Raw genomic sequence first — 13847 nt, forward strand, 5'->3', positions numbered from 1 at the left:
TGTGTCAAATAATTTAAATTCTTTTGGCATAGGTTTCTAGATATTTTAGTATTTCACAAGAACGCCTTCAAAGCGTATATATAAATATGTATCTTAACTCAACTAACTAATTAACTCATTAACATGTTCCTAAATTTTTGTAAGCTAATTGTAAAAAGAATTTTGAAATTGTAGTGCATACTCAGTTCGATTTTGCCCCATCGCCTATTTAGAATTTCTCCAGTTTGTGTTTGTTTATGGCATTTGTGATAGTTTTTCAGAGTTGAAACGAACCGAACGGAACCGGCCCTGCCTTTCATTGCTTGTTTCGCCTTTGGATACTTTTCGCTTCGCTCCCTAACATTTTCACGCAAATCCAACAATTCCTTTTTCTGCATTTTATACGTTTGCGAGTTTTGGGTTACTTTGAGGTCACAATGTATGGGTGGGTGGTCTGTCGGCCCTTTGACCCAGCCACCCAGCCACCCACCTCAAACTCACACCCACCCCCATTCCCACGCACAAGCTGAAATACAAATAAATTCAGCAATAATGTTTGTCCACTCCATGACACACCCATTTGTGTGTTGGCACATTCACGTGTCCTGTATCCTGTGTCCTATCCGACGTCCTTTGTCTGGAGCTGGAGCTTCTTGGGTCTCCGCTTTGTCCACTTTAAGTCCACTCCTAATGTCTTCAGTTCAATTCAATGGAAAATAATCGAATTTCGCACACATTACTTTGACATACAGAAAATTATGCAAATTGAAATTCAATTGATTGGAAAATGCGATGTTTTCGAGAACATGTATAAGTATTTGTGGGCACGACCTCACCCACAAGTTTTCCATATGTCTTGCCATTATGGCATATGAATTTGAATTCCAATGCGATGTGACTGGCGGTCCCATGAATTTTTGAATATGTAAATAGACCCAGAAATTATTTGGCAAAGCGGCACAAATCTGTTTGTAGGCTTTATTCATTATTCATGGCTGCGTCCCCCGATGTAACTACATAATGACCACGTTTATTTCTGATGAATTACAGTTGCTAGTTGTCGCTGTCAGTATGTTTCCAACTTGGCTTACTTCCATCGAACGGGGAAATCGGTTTACGGTCTTTCGGCATGGCCTTATTAAATCATTTTAATGAGTCAACTAAAGCCGTGGAATGGGACAAACAGCCAGAAAACCGCACTTGACAAACATTTCATTAATTTGCCACCGCCAGAGCCAGCTCTTGACAAACGTTCCTTTGAAGTTCAAATAAAGCCGGGACTGAGCTTAATAAAAGGGATGTAGCTTTGCATAGATCGTTTATGTGTGGAGTCTGTTCATGAATCAAGTTTAAATTAACTATAAAACATTTGAGGAAATTAAAGATTTTGAATTCGAAAAAATAAGTTAAACAGAAATTAAATTTGACTTTAAAATGAGGCAACATTTCACCATACATGTAATACAAAAAGTTGGTCGCCTATTAAAAAAATCAAAAGAAAACACAATTTTACTTTAAATTCTATAGAACCGCGCACAAATAAAATTAAAAATAAAAATAATTAGCATATTTTAAAAGCTTGACATCAGCCCCTAATAAATCAGCATTTTAATTGTTAAATGTCTCATTAAAATGTACTTTTAATTTACAGCCAATTGTTGAATGCACATTTACAGAGAGCAAATCCATCGGTATTGTAGAAAATTTGCATAAGCAATCGCAATTGCCATTACAAGTCCTATCAGATGTCACATTAATTAGCCGCATAAACCTCTCCAATCCTTGGCTTTATCTCTTTTTTCTCGTTGGGCTTCAAAGGGATTAACGCTCGGGCCGAGTGTAAGCCAAAATAATTAGTGGGCCAGCCCCCGATGCTTAATGGTCACCATTCAGTCTCCAATCCTGGCAACGCAAATACCACCCGACATCCGACACCCAAAAAAAAGGGGGAAAAAAAACACGAACGCCAACGAAATCTGCAGGGCAAATATTTGCGTGAGCGCACTTGAAGCGAGGTGAACCATTAATTTCAATTAATTTGATTTATGCCAAACTGAAAATGCCGGCGCCTTCAAATAGATTTTCACAATTCAGATTTCCCCCCCACGCTTTTTATTAATTGTTTGGCATTTTGTGCGTGTAATTGGTGCGGTTAATTTTGCCAAATCGCCCACAACCACGGCCTGCCAAATAAAAATGGCAGCCTCTTACCATTGTTAACTAATTAAGGTCAAACTACATAATGCGAATCATTTGTTTGGCTCCAGGCACTTGAGATTCTCCTGCTGGTCGGGAAATTTGCATTTCCAATGAACGTCGAACACAGCTGGGCGACAACTCGATAATTTCCAAATGGTAAATGGCAAAAGGCAAACAAACCGGCCGAAGGGAAAACAAACTTGGCCAAAACGTTTGCTTAATTTCGCTACGCCTTTTGGTCGTGTGGCAATTACACCTGGGCGGTAAAAGGGGTCGGGGGAGTTGAAAGAGCGGCTAAAGCAAATCATTTGTTTGCACAAGCGCGACAAAGCGAACTCTTGAACTTTTCCGAAAGTGCACAGTGGTGACGAAAGAAAAATGGTTTTACATTTTTTAATCAAAAATGTTTTAGAAAATCATATAAGACTGCATTTAACAACGAATGCTATTATAATTATATGTATAAAAAAAAACCTGAAAGCTTCGATTTAGAAAGTATTAATTCAATACTTAAAAATATAACTCCTATAATTTTAATTTCATTTCTATACCGAAGAATCTAGAACTGTAGTCTTAACGCTTATTTTAAACCCCGTTAGTTTTATTTGGAATCTTTCGTAGTTTTAATTTAATACTTATCTTATCTCATTGAGAATTGTTTCATACCCAATATTTTAAAATTCATGTAAAAATAGTAAGGTTTCTATTATAATTTTTATTTTGGGTGTATGTTTATAAATATTTTGATATCCTTAGTTACTTTTTGGACAGCGCCAAAGGCGGGGAATGACTTAAAGTACTTGGAAATGACCATGAGAGAAAGTATTAAATAAGTTGCAAAATTTACTGACAATGATTTTCCGCACACTTATGATACACTGTTCATCGGGGAGTTTGTTTGGTCGGCGCTACCGACATCTTGTTCGTCTGTCCGGGACTGTAATTTTGTTGCAAGTCGCTTGGCACATTAAATGCATTACGTTTTGTGTTTGTTTTGTTGGCTGGCTACCTTGCCTTTCGGCTCGGCTTCGTGCAGCCCTGACAGCTGACAGTTGGCGGGAAATAACAAACAAATTGACAGATGACCTGACAATTGATTTCGTTACGTCTTTCCCGTCTCGGGACTCCGGACTCTTGAGGACCGAATATCCGGACCACCGTCAAAGGTGGAGCAAACTTGCATTGAACGAATGCAATTAAAATACAGCTGCTGGGAAATGTTATCAAAATGCAAATTGCATTTGTTTGCCGCTGGAAAAAGTCAATAACTGCCAGAGAAAACTAACAGAGGGAAATTGTTTGGGAGGTGGTTCCCGGTCCGCTCCACCGGGGTTGCCGTGCAAAAATATTCCACTAAAAGTCTTCGGTGCGAGATACACGAATCGTGGCCATGCTGAGTGGTCATCCCCTTGGGCAACTCAACGATGGCAATGGCAACTCTGGCAGCGAAGTTTTCTATTTTTTCCGCCGGCCCTCCTCCATCCCACGAGAAGTTGCCTCAACAAATAACAATTTCAATTTCGCGTATCGAGCGCAGCGTAAATTCAAATTTTGTAACTTTTGCGCCGCAGGACGAAGGCAGCCCTAAGGATCGATGGCTGGCGACAGTGAGCACAAACAGTTTTCGCACACGCTCCATTCCGGAACCCGGACCGAGGGCCCGCAGGGTGGCAAAAACTAACAATAATGACAGCAAATCAATATCATTGTCAAGGTTCCCCGAGGGCCCGGCCACACCAGCCACAAAGTAAGAGTCTTTATTGTAATGCCGCCATCTCTTTTCCTCCCGCCCCCCATCCCTCTCTGTCCAACATTTTGAGACCCTGTATGCGATTGTGTGTGTGTGTGCGGGTGTGTTTGTGTGTGTGTGATATGCATTTACCCGGCTTTTCTGTTTTTCTGTTTTTCACTGTTCCGGTCCTTTTCATTTGGCGTTGGCAAACATAACGCGCACTTACGTTTACGCCCTTCGGATACGCTCACCTGCCACGCCCCCATATTCATTCACTTACACTCACTGCCGCCCCCTTTTTCCTATTTCCTTTCCCTTTTTCATTTTTACTACCACACAGAAAACAAACTGGATTTGATATTGGATACTTAAAGATCAATACTCGGCACTACATTTTTTTTATTAAATAGTATGAAAAACTTAAAAAAAAAAATTTTTCTTCTAGATATATCGCAAGTATATAAGAATATAAGTTTTATTTAATAGTTTTTTACTACTTCTTAACTCGAAGTCTTATATTAGGTACTGGTGTTATTGTAAATTAAAGTGCATTTAAAATTAAACACTGCTCTAAAATATGTTGTTTTTCACAATAATTTTGCAAAATAATAATAAATATAAATGTAAAATAAAATTTTGTTTCACTTTTTATTATCTGAATATTTTAAAATAGAATTTTGTATCACTGCACCAGAGTTAGTCAATCGTGCATTGCAATGCACTTGAATTGCAGTTGCAGCTGCACAAAAAATTGAGTGCGGCGAAAGAAAAATAAAATCCGACTCGATACTGCCCTTTCAGTGGTCAGTACTGGTCAGCTGAGGGGGTGGGGGTCAAAGGGCGAAACGGGGGCCATGTGGGTGATCGGGATTTCCAAGGGAAAGGGGATGGTGCGTTTGCTAACCCCTCCAACGATGAGTCCATCGCTGCTGCATATGTGCTGCTATTCAGTCACGCATTCATGCGGCAGAAGGTGCAATTGATTGCAGTTGTTGTTGTTTGTTTGCCATTTGTTTGCTTGCCGGCTGCTGGACGTGAATGTTGCTGGGTTTCTGGGCTTCTGGGTTTGTTTCTGGCTGCTGTGGCGATACAATTCCATTCAGCAGGGATTCTGACATGAAAAGTGTACAAAAAGTTCACTTGAGTTATTGATTATGCTGCTTATCATTCGGTTTTAGCGATGAACTCTTTGACACAGCACAGATATCAAATACGATGTTGACTACAAGCACACATAAAACATGTGGCTTACAAATTGCATTGTTTGTGGCTAAGTAGATTTTACATAAACATTTATGCATGGCGATGCATCTCAGAGGTTTGAGTTATGTGTTTATCTATTATTTGTATTTCGTTAATGATCAGCTTTAGGCACATTGATATGAATTAATATTGAACAACAGACAAGGCTTTTTGTTTGTTCAATTATTCATTTATGTTGGAGGATAATATTTGCTTACACCTTTTCATATACACACTTGAAAGGCAAACAACTTTGTTAAGAAAATAATGAAATAAGAATAGAGAATGCAAACGCTATTTAAATCCTAAGGATTTTCCCCCATATCAGATTACTCCCATTGAGCATCCATTGAGACGATCAGGTAACTTTATGGGTCCATTAAAAGTAATCGCATATCAGCAAACTTTTTTTCTCTTCCCGACTTTGTTTTGCATTTTTGGATAATTAAGCGCTTCTCCCACGCTCGATCTCGTGGATCGTGGACTCCTCGCTGCCTTGGAGCCACTTATGCAATGCCTCAAAATTGCTGCTGATGCTGCCGTTGATGTTGCGGTTGCCGTTGCCGTTTGGTCATGAGGGTTCCAAAGCTGGCACATATTGTTGCCTGCTTTAAGTGGACACACTGTGTCGCTTGCACTTTTCTTTAACAACGCTGCATGGACTGCCTCCACTTTTCCTGTTTTATTTCGCCGTTTGCTTTCCGTTGCTTATGACAAACGCTCTTCTCCCCCCAACCCAGTTTGTCACATAATGCCTGCTTCCCAGGGAAAAACGCGCGCTGGGGAAAAAAAAAGAGTCAAACGGCAACCGAATACGCCACGCATGCCTGAGGGTAATTCGAGACTCAAAGTGTGTCGCCAAAGTTGGAAGAGGAGTCGAGCTGAGCTGCAGCCACCGACGCATTGTTGCCCCAACCAAACAAATTTACAAATGCACGTGCGAGGCAGAAACTCAAGAAGGTGGAGACAAACAGATGGTGAGAGGAGATATGTTGACTTACAGTCAAACTTGCTTTATTCAAACCTCCAAGTGCTAAAAATAAAAATAATTTAAACAAATGCTTGGAATATTTTCTTAAAAAATGAATTTTTTATTTCCTGTTAGTTAAATCTAATAGTTTATTGCTTATTTTTATGTTTTACAAAATAAAATAATAATACAGGTCTTTAAGATGGCTTATTGAATAAAAAAACCCAATAGAAATGTATAAGATCAGATTGTTCCTTGGCTGTATAAATAATGGTTGGTACTAACTTTGCAAAGAGTTTGAGCTTAAGCGAGCTGGACTGTTTTCACAAGTGTGTTGGTCCAAGTTAAACATGAAAGTGAAATCTTCGCATGCAGCCGCCTCGCTGCTTCCGTCAGCAGCCATTCATGGGGTTTACGTTTATTGTTACCTCATCCACATGCAGCATTCCATCTGCAACGTATAGTAGCTCCCTGACCAGTTTCAGCTCCCCATCCTTCCCTTACCTTTCACTGGGCCGTCAACATTTAGTGCTAGGGCTGCTACTTGGGAGCCAAGTGCAGTGGCAGCCGTCATCGTTGACGTCGCCCGTCGTCGACGCTCGTCGCTTGCCAAGTTGCACGTGAAATAAGTGAAATTGCAGCCACTGGCAGTCAGCAGTTGCCAGTTGGTAGTTTGTAGTTGGTAGTTGGTAGTCGGTAGTTTGCTAGTTGCAAGGTTGCCAGCTGGCAGAGGTAGCAATTGCTTCTAATTGCCATGGCCCCCGAGCATCAGCGTTCAGTATTAGGGGCTGCTGGCATTTGTTGCTCGTTTAAAATATTTAACTTTTTCGTTCGCGATGGGAGGTGGCAGCAATTAAATGCGATTACCGCAAGCGCAGAGAGCCTGACAAGTGCACACACTCGATTATGACCGAAATTGTATGTATTTATGCTTATAAATGTATCCCTTTTAAACGGATTTCAGTTGTGGATCCGTTGGCGTCGGCAGTGGCTTCGTCGGCGGCATAATAAAAATAATGTAAATGTAAATTGCCATATTAACAGGGCGAAAAGCGGGCGGCGAAATGATTGCGATAAACGCAAATAAAGCATTGACAAACGGACCCCAGGACCAAGGACAACGGCGGTTGTGGGGGGTGCGGGCGTTAAGCCCTCCGCTGAGAGCAATTACGCCGAGCGAACCACAACGAGCGGCGAGCTCTGCCAAAGTGTCCTTAAGCGTCGTGCCGCGTTTTGCCTGGCAGGCTGTTTTATTTTCATTTAATGCTGCATTTCCGTTTCCTCATTGCCTCATTGCCTTATTGCGTATACGCAGTGTGTGTCACTGGTCGCGCGTGTTTTAATAACTGCCCGTTGGCTGTTGATCGAGCCGGAGGCCGTTCGTTCATTCTGCCATTTGGCGCTGTCAGTTGGCCTGTCAATTACATTTTAAATTTCTTGTCGTTAATTTTGATGCTCGCGGCACACGTCCGTTTGTCTGATAGGTAGCTGGGCTTTTAAGCAGATTAAGGACACATTTTTGTCGTCCTTGCTCATTTCAAGGACCTTTTTCGGGACTGGCCTTTTATCAGGCTCGCTCTCTCTCGCTCGCGCTATCTATCTACCTCTCAGTGGACAGGCGAAAGTCATTAAATGTATCTTTGTAAATGTCCCAGTGGCCCATTGTGAAATTGTGTACTTTTTTATTCGGCCACGCATCCAATGTCCTTGTGCCATCTCCTGCTAAATTTGCAGTGGCCGAATTCATTTCATTTGCAATCAGCCAACGAGAGCGGAGCCATAACAAATGCTGAAATATATAAATTGGGTCCTTGCATCTCGCTTGCGCGGAAAAATATTTATTATCGGCCCCGCCTTGGCCAAGTGGGGCAGTTTTATTTACTTGAGCGCAGTTTCTCTTCACTTCGTTTTGTTAATTTGATTTTTATCTGCTTTTTATTTGCTTGCCATTCCCGGTGAGCTCCACAGCACCTGGCATCTCATTTGCACGTGGCGCATACGCCCCGTTGACGACTGCTTGATTTTTATTTAGGGTCCTTCACATTTTTTTTCGTCCTGGCGAATGTGCAAGTTTGTTGTGCTCGCCTTCCTTTTGCTCCATTCAGGCGCCATATTCCGGGCTAATCACAAGACAAAAGCCAAAGCTTTTCACACCTTTAATCCCTGTTAATTGGGACCTGGGACCTGGGACCCAGTACCCTTGGCCGTTGCTAAAGCTGCAAAAAAATTCGACCAATTATGCTCTGCAGCCCTAATTGCTTCCTGGCCCAGTGCGTCCGCTTGGCTCCCAACTTGATTTTTATAATAATGATTCCGGATATTTAAGTAGATGCCGGCACAAGCTGCTGGCAACTAACAAAATCACAACAAGAACTACAATCTGCCCGGACCATCTTTTGACCATTTTTGTGGCAGGCGAGAGAGGAGCCAAAAAAATAAACTATATATACATATCCTCGCGGAACAAAAGCTATAGAAAAAGGAAGCACGGTGGCAAGAAATTTGGTTTTCTTTAGGTTTGCAAAAGCAGAAAAAAAATGTTTGTTTACTTAAAAAAATCCCAACAAACTATAAATTTAAAATAAATAAAACTGTAATAAACAACTTTGTTGGTAAATTTGGTTTTAATGGCAATGCTTTATTAGCTGCTTATTGAATTTATATCGATTATATTTATATTACCTCTTTAAAAAGTAATATCAAGTTTTTTCCTATTTGGATTTTGTAATAACATAATAATTTTTCAATTAAATACGTTTATTTTCATTTTAATAGCTTACAACTATTTTATTTGTATTTCAATATAATTACAGGTTTTAATTACCAAATTGTTGGTTTGGACTGCATGTCACAAAAAATCTGACACAACCCATATTTTATTGCACCCTTTATTGTAATTGTGAAATTGCATAAAACCATTTTAATTGTAAAATGTTGGTGTATGAATTCCCGACGAAATCGCTTTGAAATGAAAATGTTGCTCAAACGAAAACGGTTAGTTGTGGTGAATTGCACTTGACTTGGCTAAAGTTTAAATATATTCCCAACGAAATATGCACTTTGTAATGATGACCAGCACTTTTCGCAAATAGTTTCCTCTCCGTCCGTGTGTGCTGTCGAAAGTCACCCACTTCTGACAGCCTTTTTCTGGCGACGTTGATTTGGGTCTTCCTGCCTTTTCGGCCCACTGTGCGAAGTAAGGAAGAAAGTGCTCGGGGCTGGCTGGGCAAAAGTATCTTGAAGCCATTTGTGCAGACTCTAATGATTTCCGCTAGTTTCCGTTTCGTTGTCATTGTCCACGTCTCCATCGGCGTATGCACAAGGAACCCAACTGGGAGGTGGGGCACCTCCCTCTCTCTACTTCCCATTCCCCATTTCCCTGCCAAATTAAGGTTTTCTCTCCATTGTTGGACATGCAACGACCTTCTGCCTTCGGTGGTTCGTGCTGTTATTGTTATTATTGTTGCGTGTCTGGTTGTTTGGCTTGATAAAGAAATTATTGTAATCTGGCTTGAATTTGAGCTCTGACGCGACTCTGTCGCACTCGAAACTTAATCAAATTGTATTGCTAATGAAAATGAAGCGGTTATGCACACACAAATCACATACAAACACCCGCCGGCAATTGCTGTTAATGAAATTGTCTGGCAAAATGCGTTCCACGGCGGCGCAAATCGTGTGAGCTGCTGCCAATGCCATTATATATAATAGCTTATAATTCAACCAATTTACAGTTCATAAAGCTCCACACAAATTCAATGTGTGGGCTGCCTTGGCAAAATTCGCAAGGTGTAAATTAGGAAGGAAGTTTTATGCAAATAACCATTAGCATAATTATCAATTTCTAATATAATTCAAATTGGAAAATACCCTATGATTAATTTTTAAGCCCCTAAACAAGAAAAAATCAAATGCATATGAAACAACTAGTTATTTTATAACATATTTTACCTAAAACTAGAGTTTTTACCAACTCAGTTTCTACAAAACATTTAGTTTTTCGAATTCCATACAGTATAATCTTAATATCTAATAGCTTATTGATTAAATCGCCTAGCTGGCAATGACAGTAATCACAAGTATTTCCCTGGCATGCCAGTTATTTTATGGCGTATAATTTAATTTTCTATTAACTATTGGGTGCATATATTTCCGGCTATATTTGTGGCAAATTGGTCTTGAGTTAAGTCCCTTTTTTCCTAGTCCCATCTACGATCTATTTGATTCAGTTATCTATCGCTGCTAAGTGATTTATTGCCCCTACCATTTGTATCGTAGGTTTATGGAAACACTTTGATATAGCCCTGTGTATGTCGAGCATGTATTTGATATCACCTCAACAAAGCCTGTCACATGCAACACATGAATTACCGCCGCAACAATGACAACAACCATGACAACAAAGGCAAGCAACAAACAAACAAACAAACAGCGACAACAATCAAACTTGTTTTGAGCGTTTCCCATAATCAACGGCAACGACGACGTCGTGTGAATTTTATTTTTCGGTTACAAACAAGTTCCGTCTCAAGAAAAACATTATTGCTCCTCTATTTGTTAGCTTGCAATTGCGCTGCACTTAACTGCTGGCAGAACTTTTGAAAATGTTGCACCCCAAAATAAGTAAACCGAATCAATAAAACATGATAGATTAATTCATTATAATAATAATAAAATATTTAAATATTTCTAGTAAGTAAAATTAGATTTTATATTAAGGTTTTAAGCATTCTGAATTGATAAGTGAAAAAGCATACGTGTTTATTTTGTTTAACTTAATCTTGATTAATCTTCATTTAAAGTGCGCATAATTACAATTCATGAACAAAATAAAATATTTTAAACAAATTTTTTATATGGTTCTTTTATTTATAGGTAGTGTTTTTTTTTTAGTGCAATGAACCGTTGCTGCTGTAACTATTGTAGCAGTTGTTGTTTGCACAATATTTCACGCATACGTGCTTCTTCATAGCAGAGCGAGTGGGTGGTGCTGGGCGGTTGAGTGGGTGGCTGGGAGCCTCGGTGGTTCGGTGGGTGGCGAAATGCGCTCTGCCGTAAAATTGCGCGCAATTGGGTTTTTTGTTTGTGCGAGTACGAGTATGTTGGCTTAACGACAACAAACTGAACACTTTGGGCTGAGCGCGGGTTCTGGATTGTGTTCAGCATAGCAGAAAATTATGAGTTAATGGATTTTGTTTAATATTTCATTTTTTTGTTCGTATTGTTCACTGCATTATTACGATTTGCAACAAGACGAGAAGTGTTGACAACCACCACATGTTAGCCCACTCCTCCTCGCATTTTTGTTTGCCTCTGCACTGACAGAGCATGAAAGTGTTGAGTGTTGTCACCGCAAAAAGCATTCAACAACAATGACAAGCTCGTTGGGCAAATGCTTAAACACCATCAATTTCACCCTATCCACTAGTAGCTCAGCAATTTGTTGCAAAATCAAGTTCAATGCTGGAGCGAAAGTTTCTGAAATAAAATTAAAATAAGAGAGACGGGAGACTGACAGCCAGATTCGCTCCTTGGCTGCATAATCAATGTAATTACATGCGGAAATTGTTTGGTGCAGTGCAAAACTGATTTGGAGCTTGACGTAAACGCTTCCATTGAAGCCCCATCAACAGGCCCAGCCCCAATCCTCTCGCCCCACCATTTTAGCTACATATCCAGTGTTGAACTCGAAACCAGCGACGTTGTCATTAGGCAAGCCAACGAGTTCCGCCTGGGACTTTGCCACATTCTATCACGCTTTAAAAATATGAAGCTTATGAACATAATGGTTGGCGTTTTTTTCGGGTTTCACATCAACAGAGGCTTAATATTGTTAATCATTGAATTAAACTGAATGTTTCATGAAATCCATATCCATATCCATATAATTTATCCCAGTTTTTTTGTACATCTTTTACTTTTATTTGAGTATCTCCAAATTCCATAAAACTAGTTCAGCATAACACAAAAGTTTTACCCTTAAAATTTAATCCACAATTTAATGACATCTTATATGTTCCTCTGTCAAATATTTGCATGAAAATACATGTCTTCAAAGCTAGTTTTTATTTCCCGGAAAATCTTATAAGTGACTACTAAAGCTCATCACTTATTTATAGACAGAAACTGAAAAAGTGGAGAATGCAGGGTAAAGTTGTCTGCTATTCGCAAATACACGCAACGGGAATGTGCAATTATGTAGCGTAATTTTCAATATACCAAAATGTTCAACCACATAATTAGAAAATTACAAATTGAATGCTCGAAACTGAAATGGAAATTCAGATAGAAAGATAGCTAGAGCGCTAAAACGAGAAAAGTAGATTAAGTTTAATTTCGATATAGTCACTTATAACGATCAATGCGCGATGCATCTCTTTTTGCTCACATTATGAATATTAAACTATATAAAGCAAAGCGGGGAAGCCAATGCAAATCCTATTAATTGAGTCTCTGCTCCGTAATGAAATTAAATTTTAACAATGACCGGAGATGTATTTATAAATATGGCAAACTAATATTTAAATGCGAATTAATTATTTTGCAAAAAGATCCGGCTTATAGAGCATTTACGAGGTTCGATTTCAATGGAAGTTATAAAATATGAATGTTCTTTATTTTGCATTTGCAATGCACTCGCAGCTTTGGCCTCCCCATACTTAAATCTCGATGTTTACCTAATGGTTTGGATTTTTTGCATTGCGGTTTGATATTGTAAAATAATTTATTTAAATTTAATTCCTTTGCGGTTGATTTGTGGGGAAGTCCAGCCCAACAGAACGAATAAAAATAAATAAAACAGAGCACAGGAATGGGCTTAAACCCAGTTGCAATTTAGTTTATAGCCTTAAAGACTTGAGAACTCAAGTGCTTTCTTTGAGCAGCTCAGTGGCTCCTCAAGGAGCACTCTATTATTTAATAAGTTTCCTATTCGTCTCACTTATTCCTGTCCATAGCCTTTGATATTTCTTCGGGACTTAGGTTTCGTTTATTTATTTTCCAGCCAGTGGAAAGCGAAATTGCATATTTGCTTTTATTATAATAAATGCCAATTTAGCCGACTGCAATTCAATTACGTGAGCACCGTGAAAATTTCCCTTTTCGGTTGTTATTTTTCTGGCTTCCCCTGCTTGAGTTTTCCTATTGCAAAACGTGCGGCACTCGAGAGACTGCTGCCTGGGCCTCATAATCTGTGGAAAACGTGAGTTTCGGCCTGGCCAACTAAATGGTTAGCTGCATAGCCTAGCCCTCCAAGCCATCATTTTTTCTGTTGTTTTTTTAAACACTCAAAAAAAAGTAATTTTTGCTATATATTTATATTTATTTTATAAGAAAATTGAACATACATTTTTATAAGTAAATAATATTAAAATGTGTAAATGCCTTGACAGATTTTTATTTTTATTTCAATTTAATGGTGTATTTTTGAACCCAAAAACAAGTTGGTGGATTGCACAAAAATACGTTTCAGAATGCGTTTACTTTCGGTGTAGAAAACAAAAAATACAAGTAATGCTGGGGATGATAGCCAAGGCAATCATGACAACGACGATGCAACAGTTGAGTGAATTGGATAATTGCGTATAGTTTTAATGGATCGAACGGCAATCGATGTCTGGAAGGCATTCCTTACCTGGTTTTCCTCTTAAATCGCAATGTGTGTTAATGTGTGGCTTATTATTGTACCGTCAGCTGCATCGTCATCGTATCGTTTCCATCTGTGAA

At 39.3% G+C, this 13847-nt stretch overlaps 1 protein-coding gene across 1 annotated transcript in view; it reads left to right on the forward strand.

Annotated features, from left to right (window-relative positions):
• The window catches only part of LOC108147175 (extracellular serine/threonine protein CG31145), a 68063-nt gene that overhangs the window by 22099 nt on the left and 32117 nt on the right, over positions 1–13847 (forward strand).

The sequence above is a fragment of the Drosophila elegans genome, unplaced genomic scaffold (assembly GCF_018152505.1).
Source record: "Drosophila elegans isolate 14027-0461.03 unplaced genomic scaffold, ASM1815250v1 contig_476, whole genome shotgun sequence".
Taxonomy (NCBI): domain Eukaryota; kingdom Metazoa; phylum Arthropoda; class Insecta; order Diptera; family Drosophilidae; genus Drosophila; species Drosophila elegans.